At 30.7% G+C, this 24,402-nt stretch overlaps 1 pseudogene; it reads left to right on the forward strand.

Moving 5' to 3' along the window:
• Positions 1-16,186: 16,186 nt before the first annotated feature.
• Positions 16,187-16,956, forward strand: LOC124844517 (inositol polyphosphate multikinase beta pseudogene; annotated as a pseudogene).
• Positions 16,957-24,402: the final 7,446 nt, after the last annotated feature.

The following is a 24,402-nucleotide window of genomic DNA, read 5'->3' on the forward strand; positions in this document are numbered from 1 at the left end:
TAATCCCTTAGGTGAAAGAGCCTAGGTTTTCCTTATCAAACTCCAATCCCTTGGACAATCTAACAAGCAAACCTGCATTAAGAACTAGGATGTAAGACAACATGTGAATCATATCCCATCCCTGGCTCAATGACCCACAAGGACTCTTGTTTCAGTTCAAGATTTCATATCCCATCCCTGGCTCAATGAAACCCCAAAATCAAGTCATGAACGTCCCCATTACATGCAAGCTTTAAGATCAGAAACAAGAATACTAGTAATAGATAGAAAAGGCATTTATAAATACGAAACAATCATTCATTACACAAGAGTTCATAGGCTACATCTAACCCTAACAAGATGAATCTGGTTCTCCATTTCCATGGAAGATGGAAGAAGAAGGAGACCCAAAGGAAGAGGAGGAGATGTTCCCACAAGCTCCTCGCGCCCTCCATGAGCTCCAGACGTGAAATCGCGCCTCCAAAGAACCAAAGACCCTTTTTCTTTCTGCCTCGTGAGTATATATACTGACCGAATTCTCGCTTAAGCTAAATTATTCTCGCTTAAGCGAGAATAAACTTCTTGGAGAAGATAGTCATTCTCGCTTAAGCGAAAATGACTTTTAAATCAATGATTTCCTGGATCACCGAGGCTCTTCAATGTAATGGAGGATTTTCCTAACATCGAAATAGATAAAAAAAACAAGAGATTAGAGTATTATTTACTTAATGTAGCTCAAAATATAGATAAATACTAAAACTAAATAAAAGAGAGGATTTAAGCAAGTAATAAGCTAAAGAAGAGTTGATTTTGCTACTAAAATGATGCTTAGATAATGGTAAGAATTAGCATTATCAAGTAACTGGGATACCCTCAACAGTTGCCACCCAAGGTTAGTCCTATCTGTCCAAATTAACCATAAGGACTAGGACCTCCTGTCGTTCCCACACATGACCTACCCTCCTCTACGTGAGGACGAGTACTCACGGAACATCAAGATGAACCGCCAGCTTAGCATGCCCACATTCATACTTTACCAATTTCAATATTCATTTATGAGTCATTCCTCCCCGGAACGCTCGTCCATAATCCAACACATTTCATCCATATCATATTCTCTTCATCTTTCATTAATAATCATCTCACTTAAACATTTCGCACATAGATCCATAAGGATACCAAATACCGAACATTCAACCCTAACTCATAACGAGACCGACCACTTGGAGCGAGACCGAGAGATCTCCAGCTCTAGAACAGATTAAGACCAAGAGGGTTACTATCGGGTTGAGAAAGAAACCGAGTACAATCATATATCACGAGAACGATTAGAATGATCGTTACTTACAAAATGAGCCAATTAGATGAACTAGCTCTTGAGAGCTCCAACCGAACACCGAAAAACATGCCAAGTACTAAGGCTCTAGGCCGGAACCAATGGGTACAGACACTTCAAGACATTCAAAGAATAATACTTAGAAGAATTCACATGAAGAAACCGAACGCTTGTGAATACTTAGCTTGTTTGAGTTTAGCATCAAGAAAACCGAATGCCAGTCAATGACCGAGCACGGTAGAGAGAGAACTCCATTGAATTTGGACGAACGTTATTTTCATCAAGATATATTATAGGAAAGAGAATGAGCGCTTGATTTAAGACCGAGCACTACTCAGTACGAGCGCTTGGTGTAAGACCGAGCACTACTCCGTAAGAGCGCTTGGTGTAAGACCGAGCACTACTAAACTTATATTAGAAGGCTTGATAAATATAATAAGATACTATTGAGGTAGTGTTTAAGAATAAACGAAAATATACAAATACATATATATATATATATATATATATATATATATATATATATATATATGCTTAAGTTTATAACTGAATACCAAGAACCAACTATGCTTGGCCGAACGCTCATGCACAATATTTCGAAACGAAGACGCTCGTCTTCAACTAGGATTCTTCCCAAATGAAAGAATTCAATTCTAACCAAGTTTACTAGAAAAACCGAACGGCCAAGGACCATTCAGTTACGAACGTACACTCTTATAGGAGAATTTCATACCAGAATCATTTATATTCAAACTCATTTCTCAACATATATCTTCATAATTTCATACATTCATATCATAGTCAATTTTCATACTTCATACAATCCAAACATAGCAACCATCATATATCATATTAATTCAGTCAATTCAACGAACATTCATGCAATACAAGTAACATACAAATTAAATTAATAAGCTTCCCTTACCTCTGAATGTGACCGAACGTTCACTGAGGCAGAAATGGGTTCACCCTATATAAGTCCTTCTACCCTCAACGCTCAACAATTCTCCAAAGCTAAACCACACAAAAGACCAACCATGGATCAGAATGAGATGAACTCAAGCAACCAGAATATTGGTTTAGATGTACCAGATAACGAACGACTAAAGAGAAGAAGAACTTACCAGTTCAGAGCTCGAAATCGATCGGTTCAAACTGAAGTCTTGACGCCGGAAGTGCTTCTACGGTGGCTGAACGGAGATCGGAAAAGAGAAAGGGTGAGATTTCTTAGAGAGAACATGAAGGAGATGTAGTGACAAGGAGGAGAAACTGAGATTTTTCAGAACTGGGAAGAAGGGTGCATGCAGAGAGTGTGACGTGAATTTCTGAAAATCAAGTTTTGCTTCCTACGTCAAAACGAGCGTCCGCTCATCTGTCGACACCTGTCTTCCACTATCTGATTTTCAGGTCCTCTTCGCTTGACACCTGACGTCCGTTCAGAGGGTTTTTGGGTGCGTTACATATTAAGTTAAAACATGTAAAAGCATTTATCAGATTAAATTTATATATAAGCTAAAAAAAGGATAATACATATTTTAAATTATTTCAAATGTTAAAATTTATAAATTACAATTGTCATTTTATATTTATATTTTTACTATTTTAGAAAACTATAAGTTTAAAATAGGGCTTTTAATTGAAATACAAAATTAATAAAATAAAATTAATTTCAATATTTACGTACATTAATTTTATGTATAAATTTTAATATATATATATATATATATATATATATATATATTAGCATGTACATATAAATTGTAATTAAACTTAATTATTAATTTGATCTTATTTTAAAAAGATATATTGTTTTATTTTTAAAAGAAATTAGAAATAAATTTAGTCAAAATTTCAAATATAAGGATTAAATTGAAAATAAGACACTGTCATTTAACATTGATAATGACATGTGCATTTGCATGAACACATGATACTGCATGTGATAACCTAGAAATTTGAGTATTTAAAATAGATAGGAGTTTTATTTTAATGAGACCAACTTATTTTAATAATAAAGATTTTATAATATAAACAAAAGTTTATATCGCGTCTCATTATCTAAAACATAATTTATCTCTCTAAAAACTCGTTCTTTGAGTTTCTCTACCTTCTCTCTAAGATATTTGACTTTTGAATATTCTGTTTGACGATCAAGAAGTGCCTAAGAGATCACGTCGGTGAATATTCCATTCTCTACCAATCAATTTCTAGTTTAGAGCAAGTAAGTTTCACTCCCTTTCCCTTTCGCTTTAGTTTGAGATCATGCTTAGTTTGAGATCATTATAAGGACCCTCTTTGATCACATTTTTGTGTTATGTAGGCGTTTCTAGGATTCTTTTAGCTAGAAGTGAGATTGGTGAGATGTTTAGAGTTGTTATATTCTCTTTTAAGGTAAAATAAGCTAGTGACCTTTGTTTCTATTTTATTGTTGTAAATTGTATGATTTATGAATTGGTAGTAAATTATGTTGATTTGGTTGAAAGATAAATATCAGTTTTAGTACTCATGGTAATGGAATGATTCTAACTAATCTTTGGATGTTTGAGGTTGTGAATAATATCTCTGAAATGTGATGATATTGTTTGGATTTGCTTTGATTATGAATTTTGTATGTTATTGGATGTTGGTGGAGTTAAATGTTGCTATATTATTGAGAAGGAAAGATTAGTTGAAGCAATAGGTCTTTTTAGTGAAAAGTGAAGGTGTTGATAAGTGAGATTTTGAATTAGGAGTTGAAAGGGTAAAATTGAGTCAAATATGGTATTTGGTGATCAATTAAGACTTGTTGGGGGCAATTATTTGATAATACTATGTCGTATGAGGTGTGAGTATTCAATAAATTGAATTTAGAAGGTTGTTAAGTTTATTTTGGGATCTAGACTGGTAAAGGTTTGAAATATAGGTTTTGTGTCAAAATGGAGGATTTAGAGTATATTGTTAAGTCATTTATGACTTGTTAGAGTCCCTAGTTTGGTTATTTATGAGTTAAAATTAATATAATTGAATTATAGTCTATAAAGTGAGGTTTCAGTGGCTTTTAAGTAAAAATCTTGTGGTAGAACAATTTAAAAGTTGTTTAGGTTGATTTATATACTTTTGGTTAGGTCCTTTGTAGCTTAGAATTTCAACTTGAAGTGGTAGAAATTTGAAAAAGTGCATAGGGCAGGTTATGAAAAGTTGAGGGGTGCAAATTTTGTAGAATTGATATTATGAAGAATTATGCAGTCTCGTTGAGAGAGTGTAGCCGCTAAGTGAGTGTAGACGCTGAGTATCTATATGATTATCTATATGATTATGTATATGATTATGCATATGATTATGTATGATATATGATGATGATGAGTTTTGTGTTCTTTTCTGTGATATGATTTGTTAAGCATGTACAAAGGGGTTCCATGGGGAAAACCCTCATGTTTTTGGTTGTGTAATATATTGGTGTAGGAGCTTTGAAATGGGAGAATGTTTTCTGACTTCAATAGTTACCCGATCTCAAGTAAAGTGAGGTAGTTATGTGGTGAGGAGTAGTAGATGGTGAGGACTAACCTTACATGAAAATTGGGAGGTATGTTGGAAATTTGGTGGTATGTTGTTTCACCACACATGTGTAGGTTCCCCAATTATCCAGATGGTCAAGTCTAGTGTTAGGAATGTGTGTGTCAAATTGTGCTTGTTCAGTTGAGTTGGTAGTAGAACTGCATGTTTTATGATTTATATTAAAGTATGTATAACTTTTTTTATCGTTAGCTTACTCTTGCTTTTGTCTTTGTTTGTCTATGTGTGTTTTCTCTTTTGTGATGATAACTTTAAATGGTGTGAGCTTAGGGAGAACATGTTTTCAGTTGTTTAAGTTCGAGGTTGAGGGTGAAACAACAACATAGATAGATTTTTGTTCTTCAGGTGTGAAATCTTCTTCGTTTTAAATTTGTAGTTTTCCTTGGTAATTATTAGAGTTGTCAAAACGGGCCACCTGGCTCGACTAGGCCCGGCCCACTACGGGTTGGTCACTTAGTGAGCCAACCCAACCCGGCTCATTTATTAGCGAGCTAGAAAAATTCGAACCCGGCCCGACCCATCACGGTTTGGTGGGTAAACGGGTTGGCTCACTGGCTCACTTAATTACAATTTTTTAAAAATAAAAAAATTACAAACTTTCTATAATTCAAATATGGTTTAATCATCTTGGATGTCCCTATTTGTGCAGAATTATCTCAATTAGGTCCTTGTATTCTTTTTATTCCAATTAGGTCCTTTTTTGTAAAATTGAGTCAATTTTGACATTGCCGTTAAATTTAGTGGACGACGTTAAAATTTGTGTTTGGTGGCATGCTGACTGGGCAATGGTTAAGCACGTGGCAGTGGAACTTCGTACTACTCTCGACTCACTCAAATCCCTAAAATGTTCAATCCTCAAACCTCGCCACCGTCACCGCCGACCCTTCTCAACCATGAAACCACATCATCGACCTTCCCAACATCGAGGACGAATATGATTTACGTATCCTTAATTTCACTCCTGCAAACACTTCATTTGGAAAACGAAAAAAGTTCAGGGAAGAATCCTCCAACATACCAAAAAATGAGCTAAATAGAAAACAAATGATAATTTCTTTTTAACAGTTTTTAAAGTGAATTATTCTGGTGCTGGTTCCAGTTTGTAGGGTTGACGACAGTGAAAGCAGGTGTTCCGTTCAAGTAAACAGAGATGAAATTATTTTATCAATCATAGTAACTGCATATATTTTGTTCAGCTACAGAGAAGCCTACAAATAATGGAAAATTAACAGAGATGAAACATGAGAAAGGTTAAACAAAAAAGAATATATGATTCAATTGTCAATAGAAAAGATCTGAAATTTACAAAATTGGAACAGTGATGGTGAAAGGAAAATGAAGAATCCTAATAGAAAGGGGTGGGAGGGGGTGGAATGGTCCCAAGGTGAGAAGAAACGAAGAGAAGGGTGCGGAGGATGAGAAAACGAACCTGTCTAGGAATAGGGGCGGAACGGAACATTGCTCCACCATTCTCCGCCACCGCCTCAGACTAAGTCTGAACCCACGGTTTCTCCACCTCCCAGATCTGTCGCATCTTCTACCCAGCCCCCAAGCTCTTGGTATGCCTTCGCTATTTTCACTGTGGAACTTCTGGCTAAAAGGGTTGTTTCGAGATAACACATTTCCAGCAACATTTTCAGGTGAATAGACCTATTAACATTCAGGGCGTCAATGGCAGCCTCATCCATCACCATTACTGCCACCACCTCCATCAACATCAGGCCCCTTTTTAATTAGGGATTCTCTCAAATTAGGTCAAATTAGGGATTTAAGAAAATTCCATACTTTTTATTTATAACAGGCAATCAGGTATACAAAGAAGAATTTGAAGAAGAATCAAGAGCATAGGAAGGTGGTCATGGAGGTGGCCATGGAGGATCTACCGAGGAAGGGGATGAGAAGCTTCCTTTCTCTTTTGCTTTTTCATTTGTAAATTACACGTAATGAGATGATTCTATGACACGTCATTAAAAATTACACAGACAGTAGGCCAAGACACACAAATTTTAACGTCGTCCACTAAATTTAACGACAAGGTCAAATTGACTCAATTTTACAGAAAAAGGGACTTAATTAGGATAAAAAAAATACGATGACCTAATTGAGATAATTCTGCACAAATAGGGACATCCGAGAAGATTAAACCCTTCAAATCTAAACAAATTTGACTTTCCAACATGGATGTTTAATTAATTTTGAAAATAAGGAACTTAAATAATTTTTTCAAGCAAAAACAAAATAATAAATATTTTTTTATAAAATTAAAATTAAATTTTAATAAAATAAAATTAGATAGGTGGGTTAGTGGGCCAACCCGGCCCACCAAGAGTTCAACCCGCATAAGCCGGATTTAAATGAGTCGGGTTGAAATCTGACCCGCATAAAAAAAATACAATTTTTTTAAACCCAACCTGAGTCAACCTAGCGGTTCAAACCTGTGATGGGCCAGATTGACCCGCAGGTTGTGACCCATTTTGAGAGCTCTAGTAATTATCATTTTTGTTATTCATATTTTAATGGTTTTATGCTGTTAAAATGGAATGTTATATAAACACATAAAAATATAAAAAATTAAATTAAAATAAATTAAAAATGTATATACAACATTAACAAACATCAATTAAAAAAGAAAAAATCTAAATAAATCATTTTAAAAAAATTAAATAACTTAATTATACCAAACAAAAATTACAAAATCCAATTAAATTTTCGAAATAAATTAGAAGACAAAAAGATAAAATTAAATTCTTCGTTTAATTATAACTTAATTATCATATATTTTTCTTTCAGTAATTATATTCTAAATATTTAATAAAATATTTAATAAGATTCTAATAATTTATATTTTAAATAAATATAAACACAAATAATAAAAAGATAAAGGTATTATTAAAAATATATAAAAAAAGGGATTATAAAAATAAAAATAATACAAATTCAATCTCTTCATCTATTATTAAATATGATATTAATATCCCAAAATTATTGGTCAAATTTCTAATTTTCACCGTTGTAAATCACTATTTTACATATTTGTTTTTTAGCAAACAAGAAAATTAATCACACAATCCTTTCGGTAACAATGTTTTCCATTACTAAAGAAAAGTGTAATCAACAGAGACAGAGACGACCACACCCAAAAGTAATTTAAGAGCTCTCTCTTTCCTTTATCTGCAGAAACACGTTAGTATAGTTACTCTTACGTTGGAATTTCACTTTAATGTTTACGGAGATATTTATTACTTCATCTACTATATTGCACTATTCAAGACCATTTATGGCACCTCGTCTGCAGTGCACTTTATTCTCAATAATCATATTTGTTATCATTCTTTATTTATTGTGAGTTATCAAATTTCTATTTTCTACTTCTTATTTCTTATCAAAATATGTTTTCTTTTATAAATATATACTACAATTATAAAAATTTATTCGTAAGTTGTCTAATTAATTATATTGTAAGGATGAGTTTGTGGGTAACATATGTAATGATTTACATGTAATTAAATTTTATTTAATTTTGATAAAAATGAGATATAAAACACAAATTTATATATATACCTATAAATTATAATTTGAGACTTGTTTAGCATCTTACTACATAAAAATATGACTTGTAATCTGATACCTTAAATTTTGAAATGTTGTTGATACGATGCATCTTATTTTTCATTAAATAAGTATAAAATGATTTCAATTTTATATATAAACATGTTTTTAACCAATTCTATCAATTTGGATATGTATAAGGGGTATCAAATTAGAAAACTCATGTTGCTTTGATATAATTATTTATGTATTGCTTGAGTTTCATTATGAATGTAATATTATTATTTTAAAATATATAATATTTTTTATTTTAGTTTATCTTTATCTTTTTGTGTCTATTTGTTTGTATAGTATAATTTTTTTGGTGATGATCACTTTAACAGTAAAAAAGAATGTCTAAACAAACAAGTGCTAGCTAATAACTGAGTTAAAAATCTAAAATATAACTTAATTGTCCCATGTTGTTTAATAAATATTATATCATATTTTTAGTTAAGTGTTATATATTTCGATAATGTAAAATGTGTATTGTTATTATATATTATTTCTAAATAATTATAATAACAATTTATATGTTTTTTTCGAAAATAATTGTTTTATAATATTAAAATTGTAATAATTTCTATAATAGATTAATATTATAAAAAATTGAAATATTAGAGAAGAGACAAAAATTTCTATATAAATGAAATATAAATAATTAACATAAATTAATAATATGATAATGTAATAACTTAAAAAATCATTTTTAATAAAGAATATATAATATTTATATAAATAATATTATTATTTTATTTTGAAAATTAAAACTAAATTAAATTAATAAAATATAAAAAGTAAATTAAAATTAAAACAATAATCTCACACGTGATATTATCTGATAATGCTACTCATCAGTGAAAATAAAATTTTATGAATTTTTTTAAAAACTATAAATTAATAATGGACCTACCATAACTTGGTTAATATTTTTCTAAAATAAAACTTAATTAAAATAATTTTTCAAAATTAAAACACAATTAAAAGTCTTTTAAAAACGGAAACCAAACTTATTAAAATTTGGGATCCGACATATAGCACAGTTCACCTAAAGGAAATCTGATAGTCTCTTTCCTTTCTTAATAGAGACACACGTCAGTACAGTTACTGGAATTTCACTTTAATGTTTACAAAGTTATTTATTACTTCATCTACTGCAAAATTTCAATATTCAAGACCATTTATGGCACCTCGACTGCAGTGCACTTTATTCTCAATGATCATCTTTGCCGTCATTCATTATTTATTGTGGTATTTTAGTTATATCAAATTTGTATCTTTGTTTCTTATTTCTTATCAAAGATGTTTTTGTTTTAGGATGTGTTGGTTTGGAGGATGTAATTTGAAGAAGAGTAACTTGACTTTTTCCCAGGGATAATTTTTTTTTTATTTAAGTGAATTTGGAATTAATTAAAAGTAGATTTAGAATAAAATTTATAAAAGTTAATGCAAGATTTAATTGATGTAACAGATAAAATAATTATTTAATGGATAGAAATTAAAAATTATCAAAATATCTCTAGTTATAAAAATAATAGAAAATAATAATTGATAATGTTATATTTAATTGTAAAAGTGATTATAAAAAAAATAAAAAAAAATTAATTATTAAATTATAAAAAATTGTAATTTAGTAAATTGAAATAATAATAATAATAATAATAACAATTATTATTATTATTATTATTATTTAATATTATTATTATTATTATTATTATTATCATTTTTATTATTATTAGCATTTTTTTATTATTAGCACTAAGAGAGTAGAGAATAATGTAGGTGATAAAGAAGAGCAACAATGAGAGGGTCATGAAAATGTCATATATATATATATATATATATATATATATATATATATATATATATATATATATATAGATAGTTTAGTATATATAAAGATAATAGTGTGGTGTATAATGTCATGAAATAAGTGAGACAAAATAGTAGAATTTGGATGATTGTATTTTCTATGTCAAACCTGATAGAGATTCATGACATTACAAGCAAAATAGATAATTAGAAATAAATAGAATGAAAATTAGTCTTACTTTAAGCCCCTTCGCTATGACTTTCCTCGATACCTACTACTGCATAAGACGACCAAATCCGGAAAATTTAACATCACATTTATTGTCCACTAATTGACCAATAAATAATAAATTGGAATCAAGTCCAAGTGAGATAAACACATTCCAATTCCAAGAATCAAGATTTAGGTCACCAATATTAGTGATAAAAAGAGTATTACTATCAATAATATGTATTTTTTTAGCACCATTATAAAGACAATGGAGAGGTGTTTACCATAACCGTTGTTAAAAATGACATTTTTTTTAAATAAAGCATTTACAAATTCGTTCTACAACAATCCTACATGAATTTTGGACAAACACATTCACAATGATACTTTAAACAGTTCAATTTCTAACTATAACTAACTAATCTTTGAAAAATAAAGTTCATAAAGATATAAAAGTATAAACCAATATACTCTAACTTTTCAACTACTCTAAATTCTTATATCTAAGTATTAAGAAAGATCATCTAGGAAAACTTAGTTTTAAAGTTTAACAAAGCGTTCAAAAGAAATATTGTTGACCAATGTGAACTGTCTAGGATATTAAACGCTATATATTAAAAATATCCTAAACGCTATAAGTTACTCAAACATATAACACCTATGTGATAGTACACGTATAATGCCTAAATGACTATATAATGCCTAAACATTTAGTCAAAAGATTTGAGTAACAAATCTTTTTCAAAGATGCCTATATAAAGAGGACTCTATGAAAAGAAGAAGAGATCTAAGAATAGAGAATTATTTATGCATATTCTCCTACTATTGTTTTCTCTAAAGCTTCCATTGTCTAACGCTTATTCTTTGAAAAAGAAAAGTCTCTTTACAAGTTTTCAAAATCTCTTTGTATTGATTTCAAATCTTCTCTACAAGGGTTACACATTATGTTAATTTATAAAATATTTTGTTGTTTTCTTTCAAAAGTGAAGTAAAATACTTGTAAGGTTAACTCAGTGGAGTTAAACCATCTAGGAAGTTAGACTAGTTCATACTAGAAGTGGTTATACTCGTCCTAACTAGTTGGGTTAGCTGTATACTAGTAGTGGGTAAACTTGTTTGCAATCCTTTGTGATTAATGGAACCCCTTAAGAGTGCTTAAGAGAGAATTGGACGTATCTCAATTTGAAGTGAACCAATATAAAAATAAGTGTGCCTTATTACTTTTGGTTTTCAAAGGCTTTCTCTAAACGTTATGTTAAATACTTAAGTGTTTAATAACTATTGCAGACTGTCTAACCCCTGTAAAAGAGATTAAATATCGTTTTGTGAAAAAAAAAATTAAAACTTTATTCAAAGCCCTCATTTCTAGAGTTTTCTTGTGTTACCCTAAGAAGAAAATACATTGTCCATGTTTTCTAAACATAGTCTAATGCTTTTGATTCCAATGGTTATACGTCATCAAAATTCTACAAAAATGAATTAAAGTTAACATTAGTACATATAAAGGTAATGAATTATTTTATATGTTTAATAGCGAGTTATAACATATTACATCATCCCAACCACTTTCATAATTGGCTTGCATAATGTTTGTGATCTGTGACGTAATAGTCACACACACTCCAATTATTTTATTTCCCTACACCGATAGTAAAATTATGTAGATAAATACCTTAAGGGACACCCTTGTGACTTTTTGAGTTGTGACACTTGTTCTACTACTCAATATGTTATGCCCTCCAAAACAACTAAAATAAGAATATTTGATGTTGGAAAATATGACATTGTATATTCAAGGGCAATGTAGTAGTAGGCGTTTCTTAAAATAGACTTACGTATCTACTATATTTTTCAAGTAATTAAGGAGATTTTGATGCAAGGATAAAAATCATGCAACGATACAATCTGGTACTAATATAAGTAGTAGCCGTCAATGATGACTATATTGAAATTAATTAAAACATATTTAAAATTACAAAAGTATAAGTTATTAAAAAAGAATAAACTTATTCAACTATATGTGAAGCAAAGTAAATTTGCTTATTTTGACTCAATAAGGAATTTTTTTTGTACATTTGTGTTTTTGTTTTTGTTACCCACTAGGTCATGAATTGAGGGTTTATAAATCCATATGCGTCATCCTTTTCCGCTTCCAAATATAAATCATGCAAGTACTTAAATTTGATACATCAGTAACATAAAATAAGGTAACAAATAAAATTGATTTTAAAAGTTAACTTACATGATTCATAATATAAAAGATATGTTTAATTCGCCATCAAATAAATTTTATACATGTATAATGGAAGCTCACTATCGCTGCTAAAAATAGTGACATCCCTGGAATCTCCACTAGGTTTATCTCCATGGTTGTAGCAACCTCTCTCAATATGGACAGTCAATCCTTGACAAACAATATTTTATTTTTATTCACATGTAACTCCACTCCATGTTGCTACACACAAAATAAACATTAACATTAATTAGAGTCATGCTTTGTGATCTCATTAGTATTCTCTTAATCACCATCTTTGACCTTATAATATGACAAAACACACATGGGGAAACTTCTTACCTCTGCAAACACTTGTTTATGCATAATACAATAATCAAGACATGAATGAATATTTTGATATTCCATACCCATAGGACAAAGTATCTTTTTTTCCTTCTAGTTTTGATCAAGTAGTGTTTTACTTTCATGAAACGTTTCCTTCAGATATTTTGTAAAGCTTTTATCAATCCATTCATTCAATGCCTTCAAATTCATCAACCTTAACACTGTTGATAATTTTGTGAAGTTAGTTGAACTAGGATAGAATGAAGTCTTTGCATCATTAGACATAATTTCATACATCGCTTCAGTAAAAGACTATACTTAAATATCACAGATAATGTCCTCTAATCTATCATTCATTGTCCAATCAACATATTCCTGTGTTTCAAACACACTTGACATGTCTAACAATTCACTATGCCACGTCCATGTTGTGTAATTCTTCAAAAATCCATCGCACAAAAGATGTTCTCTAACTTGCCAACATTCAATCTTCTCCTATTCAAATAATTCACACAAGGACACCTCGTCCTTATTATGTTTTCTATATTACCAGCATTACGTTAAGTGAATTGTATACACTCTATCACCCTTTCTCATAATCATCACTTATATGTGATAAATTAATAAAACTTTTATGCATATCTATGTTATGTAGATACATGATCAAAATTAGTTTTCTATGTATGCAAATCTCATTTTTTTCTTATAAAAGATATGAATTTATCTCATTATGAAATATTCATTTTTATTATAATTGAATAGTACATAAACTGTCATTATCACCTCTTATATTTTACAAAATTTTGACATCATTTCACATTGATCTTCAGGTGATACGAAATGAAAGTGATGAATCAAAATTTGTAGGGTCAAATATGCACACAAAATTAATATAAAGTGCAATAAACCAAAATCAACTAATATATATATATATATATATATATATATATATATATATATATAATTTATGAACTAATAAACTAATAAAACATTATTACTGTTCTCAAACTATTTAACTGGAAAATTCAAAATTTAAAACAATTATTGTTAGTATAACCTCCATTACTTTTCATATAAATTTTAAATTAACATAAAAAAAGATATTTAAAATTGAAGGAATACTACGTGAATGAATGTATTAAATTTTAAATGAGAAACTAAGAATTACTCAATGAAGTAGTGTAACAAATAAAAAATAATAAATAATAATTGTCAGGGGATGGACACTGAAGTGAATACCAACATGTTCCATAAAACAAATATTTCTAATCTAACTAGGAATTGATAAAATATAACCACATTTATTGAGTCCAACATAAATATGACAATGCATTCAATAAATTCTCTAAATAATAAAATGGATTAAATATCTCTAAATGATATATATATATATATATATATATATATATATATATATATATATATAATTTTATAAATAAAAATATTAATTAAATAAAAAGAAGAAGCCAACTTATGTGGAATGAAGAGTAGCATTAAGAGGAAAGCCATGAGAAAAATGAACAATGTACGCCAACCAAAGTAATCCCAATGGAGAAATGAGAGAGAAGAGATTGATGGCGAAAAGAAATGGATGGACTTACAAGAAAGACACGTACAAAAATGTGTGTGCACGAATGATAGCGAGAGCAACAGTGACTTCCAATGTTGTGTGAGCAACAACTACTTCAACTGACGAGCGAGCAATGGTGGCATGGGGAGACGTCGCATGCGAACAATGGTGCGGGAAAGACAATTAGGCTCACCGCATATGACAATAGACGGAAAAAAAAACTAAAGAAGACAATGACGAACCCTAATGTGAGTGGTCCAACAAAGAATGATGCTAAATGTGCTCAAAAAATGGCTTTGATCACAAATTTTGGGAGTGCAGTGTTCATCGACAGCGAGAATACGAGGAGAATAACTGTGCATGCATGAAGAATTAAAAAGATTAAACATTTTTAATAAAGATTATTGCATGCAACTGTTGTTATTTCTTAGTTTTTAAAAATGATTAAAGGTCAAACTGTCGTCATTTTTAACATTTAAATGATGGTTAATGGTAAAATTGTTGTTGTTTCTCCCATATTGAAATTTAACGGCAATTAATATAGGAATCATCGCAAAAATGTTCATCTTAATTACAGTGTTATCACCATGTTCTTATTTGAATTTGCTAGCTCGAAAAACGTCATTAATCAGTATCGTGAAAAGACTTTTTTACACTAGTGAATATATATAATATGCATGAGACCATGATCAATTTAAGATTACAATTTGCATAAATAGTTACACTAATTTTATCAAAACACACTATAATATAAGTTGAGATTAGATGATATGTTTTCTATGTTGGTTTCCAAGTAAATATTCATCAAACTTTTAATATTAAGTATTAAATAAAAAAGTAAAAAACTATTATAAGAATAAAGAGTTGATTTGAATATTATCACAATTCAATAAATTTTTTGGATGTACATAGTTGTGTGTTATAACTTTTTGGTTTAATGTATCTGTAAGTCCTTATTTTTGTTCAGAATCTCAAATAGGTCTCCTTATTTTTGCGTCTCAATCGGGTCCTTATTTTTGTAAAATTGAAACAATTAGAGGTCTGCCGTCAAATTGGACAAATGACTGTTTAATTGTGCGTTACGTGGCATGGCAGTGTTTTCACTCATCACACTTGGAATTAAAAAGGAGTTTTATATTAAAAATTATGAAAGCACAGAGGTTAAATCAGCTTTAGGAAAGGGCATAGTGGGAAAACTTATTACGATTCCTATTACAATTCCCACTTCAGAGATTGGTGTTCCCCTTCTCCTTCTCCTTCTCATACACAACCAGAGTGGCGGTGGCGCTTCGGGAAGCGGAGTGTGAAGCTGCACTTCTCCTCAAGTGAGTCCTGCACGATCTCAACATGGTGCGTCCATGTGCCGCGTTGGCCGCGGAAGGCGTCGTGGACGGTGTGGTTCGGGGCAACGGCGAAGGAGATGCAGTTCGAGGAAGGCGAGCGGAAGAGTGTTAGTCGGCGGCACGCGGCGCCGGGGGGCGTGGTTTACGGCATTGAGGTAGAGGTGAACGTGGCGGTAGATGTCGTTGAGGTCGACGCCGCAGTAGCCGTTGAACTCTGGAATCTCAAAATAGGAATATGGAGAAAGCAGATCTTGCAGAGATTCGTATAAGGAATGAAGCAATGAGAGAAGCTGGGATGGGAGAACGTTTTGGAGCACGGTGAGTAACCCTAACAGAGTCCACATTTGTGATAATATCTCCATTTTTGTGTGATTTAGTGTTTTTCTTGATTGGAAATTGGAAAATGGTTTTGAATGGTTCTGGGTCCGCTGGTGGACGATTCTGGAAAGTTCTACAAGCCACGGCACCGCCCTCGCCGTCCCACCCTCCATCCGTCCCTTCTTCCCGGCATTCCACGGCACCGCCGTCGTTCCTGCCTCTGACGGCTCCGACCCCCACACCCACCTTCTCCTCTAGGACCTCATCGCCCCCTACACCAAACCCTCCGTCATGGACGTCAAAATCGGCTCCCGAACCTTGCACCTTGGTCACTCCGAAGACTACATCGCCAAATGCCTCAACAAAGACAAAACCACCTCAACCATCCCCCTCGACTTTCGACTCACCGGCATCAAGGACTCCCTCTCCTCCTAGGAACCTTCCAAAACCTTCCACCAGACTCTCTCCGCCGAGGGTGTCGCCCTGGTCCTCCGCAAATTTGTCTCCTCCAACTCTGACGATTCTCGTTCCAACCCTGATTGCAACTTTGTAGTGGAGGTTTTTGGCGCCATCTTGGAGCAGTTGGTGGAGCTGAAGGCGTGGTTTGAGGTTCAGGCTCTGCATCATTTCTATTCATGTTCTGTTCTGGTGGTGTATGAGAAGGAAAAGGGGAATACGAATGACTGAAATGGGAATCGTAATAAGTTTTCCCAGTATACCCTTCTCTAAAGATGATGTAACAACTGTGCTTTCATATTTTTTAATACAAAACTCCTCTTTAATTCCACGTGTGATTAGTGAAAACATTGTCCATGCCACGTAATGCCTAATCAAACGACGGTTTGTTCAATTTGATGCCAGACCTCTGATTGCTCAAATTTTATAAAAATAAGGACCCAATTGAACCGCAAAAAAAGAGACCTATTTGAGATTTCAGACCAAAATAAGGACTTAGAGAGACATTAAACCTAATTTTTTGTTGTTATTGTATTTTATGTATGAGAATGTGTGTATGTGTTTTTTGTTTTTATTGTATTTTATGTATGAGAATGTGTGTATGTGTATGCTTGTGTATGTCCTGTGTATACATTCTTTTCAAAATACTTGAATGATGTAAACCTTTATTTAAGATATATATTATAAATAAATTGTGTATATGCAAATATGAATATGGGTTGCTACATTCTTAACACCACCATTGTATCTCATTGTTTTGTTCATGAAATCCTACAGACCAACTTTTCCAACACTCACCACTAACAAGTATATTTTTGTTCTTATCAGTAAGACCAATTTTTTAAGAAATTAACTTGGGTTCAATTCTTCTTTATTAAAGATCTCTTCCATGATAGAAAAGACATTATCGTCCTTTGTATCTTTCTTTATCTATTTTCACTAAAAAATATTATATATAGTGAATGTTAATTTGGGGAAATTACAAAAATTTTCACAAATTAACATAATTTAGGATGATTATGATAGATTGTTAAAATGAAAATTATTATGGAGATTTTAATTCTTTTTTGAAGAGGTTTAAAACCTACTAAAATTATAATATATTCTTTATTTTCATTCTCCCATATTTATAGGCATTTTTTCTCAAAATTTTACCATTACACTTTTTTTTTTCAAATTCTAAAAATACTGTCTAAACCAATTTCTCCCTCCTTTCATTCCTCCCAAATTTCCCAATCTTCCGATTAATGCATTTGAGATTTGCAAAGTGTTCATTTTCTTACGCCAATTTGCTCTTCTCTTCAGCCCTCCCAAATAACATCTGAATTAGTAGTTTTTCACTCTTGGGAGGATGATGAGATATTTGTAGGTTTTATGCTTAACAGTAACAAGTCATCTTCTAGTTAAATTTAATGAAATTTGTATGCTCTGAAGAAAACTTCATTATTACTTTCGACAAATATGTGATTCTTATTAACTTGCTATATCACAACTTTCAAAGATATTCAATGTATTCTTTTATACCTACAATCTAGATTGGTAAAATGTGTAAATATTTTATTTATTATGCTTTTTCTAATGTAACATAAGTGCATATTTATTATATAATTATAACTTTAACATTTAGTTAAAATAAATTCTGATTGGTTATAGTTTAAGTTAAATATGTTATTAATTCTTAAATTTAAAAATTATTTTTTATTAACAATAAGTCTTTTTTCTAGTGAAAAAACTTATTTGGTTTTATTATTTTTTAATAATAACATTTAATAACTTTAAACTATCTATTATTATAATATGATCTAGAGTATAGTTTTGAATTTCCTTGTAAGTTTGATCAAGTGTTTAATTAAGAGTACCAAAGACTCTACTTGGAAGAATATGAGGAATAAAAGAGATGAATTGATTTGCATGACAGACTAATCAAAATATATCATTTAGTTAATGAAGACAAAAGTAAAATTTGAAGATAACATATGATAAATAACAATTCGTGTGATTTACAATAAGTCTTAATAAACTGGAATCGAAATTGTTGAACTAAAGAATTGACATACTTTATTTTTAATGCAATAAGAAAATAATTATAATATTAATACAAAATTTTTAATTCCTTTAATTCTGTTTGAATTTAGTTAGTAATTCAATATTTTGTCTTTAATAAATATTATGTGTGATTTATTAAAGGAAAAAAAAATATAGTATACAATTATTCTTTAAACTTTTTATCTTTTGTTTTTTATTTTGTAAATTTAAAATTTATTAAACAAAAAAAAACATAATTAGTTGTACAAAATTCACAAAAAAAGCAATTGATTTGAAACATTTAGTTAGTTTTTGGATTAGAGAGTGGATGTGAGAGAGAGTGAGTGGATGAATTTGAGAAAATAGAGAGAGGATTCTAGTGTGTTTGAATTATGACATTTGAAGGGATGAATGAACGAATTTGAAGAAAAAGATTATAAGAGTTTTAGAATGATGTGACATGTGAAATAAATTAAAAAATGTTTTAATTGATAGAAATAAATTATTACCAAATTTTTCTTGTGTTGAAATTTGATATAAATTTAAATTTACGTACACGAAATTATATTAAAATGAAATTGAAATTGTTAATGATAAAAAAGAAATTAAAATTGAAAAAAAATTAATGGACATCCTCCAACCAAAGAAACGCGATTTGAGCTCAACAGACTTGGTTTCACTGGTCAAGCTCGACAGTAGAGGAGAAGGTTGTCAAGCTCGGCAACAGAGGAGAAGCTGGCCAAACTTGATAAGTAAGATCAACAACCTTGGTTTAGCTCGATAAGGTTAGCAAGCAAGGTCAGTTTAGATTGGTAAGGTCGGCAAGCAAGGTCGGTAAGCTGGGTTTAGCTTGACAAGCTCGATTTCAATGGTCATAATTGATTCCAACAACAATGGAATTGATTCCACCAATCCCATAATCACTCCCAGAATTGATTCTACCACACATTGAACATAAACATAATCTATTCTATCACACCATAATTGATTTTACCAAACCATAATTAATTCTATCACTTCAATAAGACTACATAATTGATTCTACCAATTTCATCTCTCTCCATATTATCGATTGATCATTCTATTACCAAATCATAATCGATTCCATTCCTCACATAATGGATTACATGCTTACCCCACTACACAAAAACTGCCTTCCTTATTTGAAAGAATCAATTCTCTCTCCCCATAATTAATTCCAACCCATGCATTGACTCCAAGGAATCTCTCCAAACATCTTCAATTTTTTGCAAAATAAAACAAGAGTATTTTGATCTTTTCGTTTAAATGAACAGAACAATCTCCCATCTTTGCAACTTGCGTGGATTACTCCCACCATCTTTCACACAAATCAGATCTCTAAAATTTCTTTACATGCATGGAAACAAAAGTGGATAAAAATTTCGTCTTCACATATGCTCAAATATGAAAATAAACCAGCATTAAAAATGTATACGAACTTTAACTTTTTTCTTATCTTGTTACTCCTCATTAATGTTAACTTGGAAGATTCACATTAATTGAAAAGTATTTTCAAAACATAAAGAAGTAAATAAAAATTACTAAAATTTAATGGTAAAAAAGTACTTTAAAAGAAGGAAAAGTATATGATTCCATCGTAAGCTACTATGCATGATACTTTTATTTTTATTTTTGCATGATACTTTTATTTTTATTTTTGCACAAATGAAGTTAGCCCAGTGTAAATAGGGCCTAATTCATCCAAGAATTTAAATTGGCCCTGTTTTGTTTTGAACATTCCATATTCGAAATCAATTGTGGCCTTTTCTTACTGCACCCCATAATTTCTAACTCACCGAAATTTCTAATCACAGCTTCATAATTTTCAAATTAATTTTATGTTTGGTAAAGTGACTTTCGGATTATCCGTAATAAAAATATTTCATAATAAACTTTCAAAACTTTATGGAATAGCATATTTGAAATAAAATTCTTGAACTCGTGAAAAACATTTTTAAAACAATGTTTAAAGAACATAATTTATAGAAGAAGCTTTTATATATATATATATATATATATATATATATATATATATATATATATATATATATATATATATATATTTTGAAATAAACTTTTTGAAACAAATAACTCCTAAATATATTAAATGCATATTAAATAAAATTTTTAAAACAATTTCTTTCTCTTCTTCTTCGGGAGATGTTTTTAGGTATTAATATTACAAAATATACTTTTTTGTTAAGATAAGATTGTTTAAACTATAGTTTTGAAGTTTAACAACGAACTAACGTTTAATAAACAAACTGTCTAGGATAAAAAAGCTAAATGCTATATATCTTAAATATTGTAAGTTATTCAAAGAGATTGTGTGTAAACGCTTACTCATGTGCAAATGTCTAAACGATTAAGATCGTTTAACACTTTAATGCATGTAGATATTATTAATTACTCTTTTATTTGTTGTGTTGTGTTCTTTTTTTATGACACTCATGCAAAATATATTTTTTATATCGATTTTTTATACGGGTTAAAATTCATCAGGGTATAAAAAGTGTTACGGTGGCAGTTTTGTAAATATGAAAAACTTTTTTACACCTATTATAATAAAAACAAGTATAAAAGTGGTACGATGACATTATTGTAATAAAATTATTGATCTATACCGTTAAATATTATAACTGGTATGAATTATTTTACATTTCTCGCCGTACTTTCTCTTCTATGAAAAAATTCGCCATTGTTCTCCGTTGAGGTTGGGTGAAGTTGCGTTTAAAGTTGTTCCTCACATCTTTTATCTCATTCACTCACTCAGGAAGGAGCATTCACATCTTCTTTGCCTTATTTTCTCTCTCGCAAGCATTTCTCATTGTGCGCGTTGTCTTCCTCGAGATTTTAGTGGCTCGAGAGGTCATCCTTCACCATCACAGAGCATCTTCCTGACCTTCAGGTTAGGATTTCTCCCGCATTTCCTCAATTTCTCATCTTTGACCGATTGAAACTTCATTTAAACACTATTTCACCTTCAATCTACATCTTCCATCGATTATAATCACATTCTACCGGTTTCTTTCTGTGGATGGTTTCTTTTTTAGATATTCGACTTGGAACTAACTCCGATTTGTATGCTTTTGGTAGATTTATAGGACGATTGGCGAAAAGTATGGTGTGGAATACTCGGAGGATGAAATACTGTTTAGATACAGAAGAGCATATGAGCAGCCTTGGGTAAAATCTCGTCTCAAGTTAACTTCTTACTTCTACTTTTATTTTTACTTTTTATCGTTCATTTGAAAATAGTTAGATTTTATTACTTGGATATGACTTTGGATGAAATAGAGTTTTGGGTTTTAAGTTTTAAAAGTTTCGCATTAATTGATTTTGGGAGAAATTGTAGAGTAATCTGACCGCAACTTGTGATGTGATTGCGGGACAAACAAATTTTGATATTGTGATCGAAATGGTACTGCTGGATCATTTTTAAAAATCTTGATGTTGATATTGGTTGTTGCTTTTTGAGTAGGTGTTTATTAATTATCATGAATTGCTTTCACGGGATTGAAAATTTCGCAGTTTGGATCTTTTTATATATCTATCTTAAAATTCAAAAAGAAAAAGAAACTTCCATAGTGAACTAAATTCTATAGTTTCAAATAAATAACTCAATGCTCTATAAACTTCAAATGGATCATCAAATGTTCTTCGCTCAAATCTCTGACTTAAGACAATTTGTGGATGACTGGTATAATATACAGTGAACACATGTACCTTGTTATCAACCTCAATCCAGTTACAACTTGGACTCTTTCGAATTTTATATTCTTTCAAATATAAAATTTGTAAATTATACAGGGATGAGTTGCCCGTGCCACTATCACAACATATCCTGAAAATTATACTTTTACACCCCCAACTTGTTTTATTGACACTCTGTTATTTTGTTTGTTCAGGTGAATATCGTAATCTTCAAAATAGTCACTTATTTAATAGGACTAGTTCATATGTCCATTGATTCTATGTAAGCAGATACAAAAGATTAGATATGCAATAACAAATGGCATATGGGATTGATGTCAGATAAATTTATTCAATGGTAGGACGATTACATTATCTTGTTGAGACTATTGCATTTCAAGCAGTATGGATATTTCATTTAGATGAGAGATCTTCAGTAGGAATTCTACTGATTGGTTTATCTTAAAGGTGATGCTGGTGTGGTTCACGAAATTGTAATTCCTTGGCAATGTTTTTTATGCTTAATTCCTTGAATCTATGGAACTACAGTGTTACCTTAGATCTTTCTTAGACATTTATCTCCTCGAAGGTACTCACCAACTCAAGATGCAAGAGGCCGCCAAAGAATGTGTGGTCAGACACAACTTTATAGTTCTTCTTGCTCCTTAATTTTAGTGTCATTTATTAATTGGTTGTACCTTAGAGGTTCATCTTTTTTGTCAACTACATATTTATTTTTATTTCTTCACTGGCAATTTTATGCTTTATGTTCTTAGGTTGGTGTCTTCATTGTTCAAACCTTGAATGGTAGGTAAAATTTGAAGAAACTAAGAATTAAAGACTAAAGAGTTTTCCTGTTATTGATTTTATGAATCTCTCAATAGAGTTCGGGTATTTATAGTATAGAGATTACAAGCATTTAGGGTAACAACAAGTAACAGAATTGACAGTTATGATAACAATACAAGCATTTAGGGTAACAACAAATAATAGAATTGACAGTTATGATAACAACAAGGTCTTTGGAGAACAAAAGGTAAATCAAACATGAATCATTATGGATACTTTCGTATACATCTTTTATTTTTTTGTGGGAACTAATGCTCTATTATTGTTCTTCTTCCATGTATATATGTTAAAATTAAAATGTCTTTCTTTTGACTGTGGAATATGCCTTTCTTGGAGCATATGTTATTTCACTTTTTTCTTGGAGCATATGCCTTTATTCATGTTTTTAGTCTAAAATAAATATCATTAATTGTTGTTGCAGGGACAGAAGACATAGGAGAAAATAGGGTATTACTGGTCAAAGTGATACTTGAGGAACAAGTTTGGAAACTCTCTTTAATCTTTCTATAGCAAAAAATATGTGGAAGATTCCCTAGTTTGTTATCGAAAATTGCATGTGTTTTTATAGTTTTGTAACTTTTGCAGCTGAAGAAAGTAGATTTAGGTATCAGTGCTCTACAGAACCGAAAATTCCAGCTAGAGGTTAGTTTTATCTCTTATAGTTGCATATGATGTCTTGATATTGAAATGTTGTTTCATATGATGTCATGGGGATACTGATGAAGTCAACCTTCCAGTTAGATTCCCTAAATTTAATTTGAAAAAAATGTATAAATTCTTATTTTTGAAGGTCTACCTTGATGAGAGTATTCAAGAACTGGATAGCCTTAATTCTATAATTCAGGAGCTTGAAGCTCAATTATACGAAGAGGATGAGGAGTGCAAAAGGTACTGGAATGTTTCAAGATCCATATGTTGATAGTTTTTGTTAACTGTCACACCTCTCCGTTAATTTGGCATTTATTGATAACATGATGTTGCCTTTCCTGACATTTCTCTATTCTCTCTGAAACCTTAGAATTACTTCAATAATAAGGAAATTTGTTAGAGTTCACAATATGTCAGAGTTACAAGATGAGCTAAAGAGGC

This window comes from Vigna umbellata, chromosome 1 (assembly GCF_029865625.1).
Source record: "Vigna umbellata cultivar VRB3 chromosome 1, Vumbellata_1.0, whole genome shotgun sequence".
In the NCBI taxonomy this organism is placed as follows: domain Eukaryota; kingdom Viridiplantae; phylum Streptophyta; class Magnoliopsida; order Fabales; family Fabaceae; genus Vigna; species Vigna umbellata.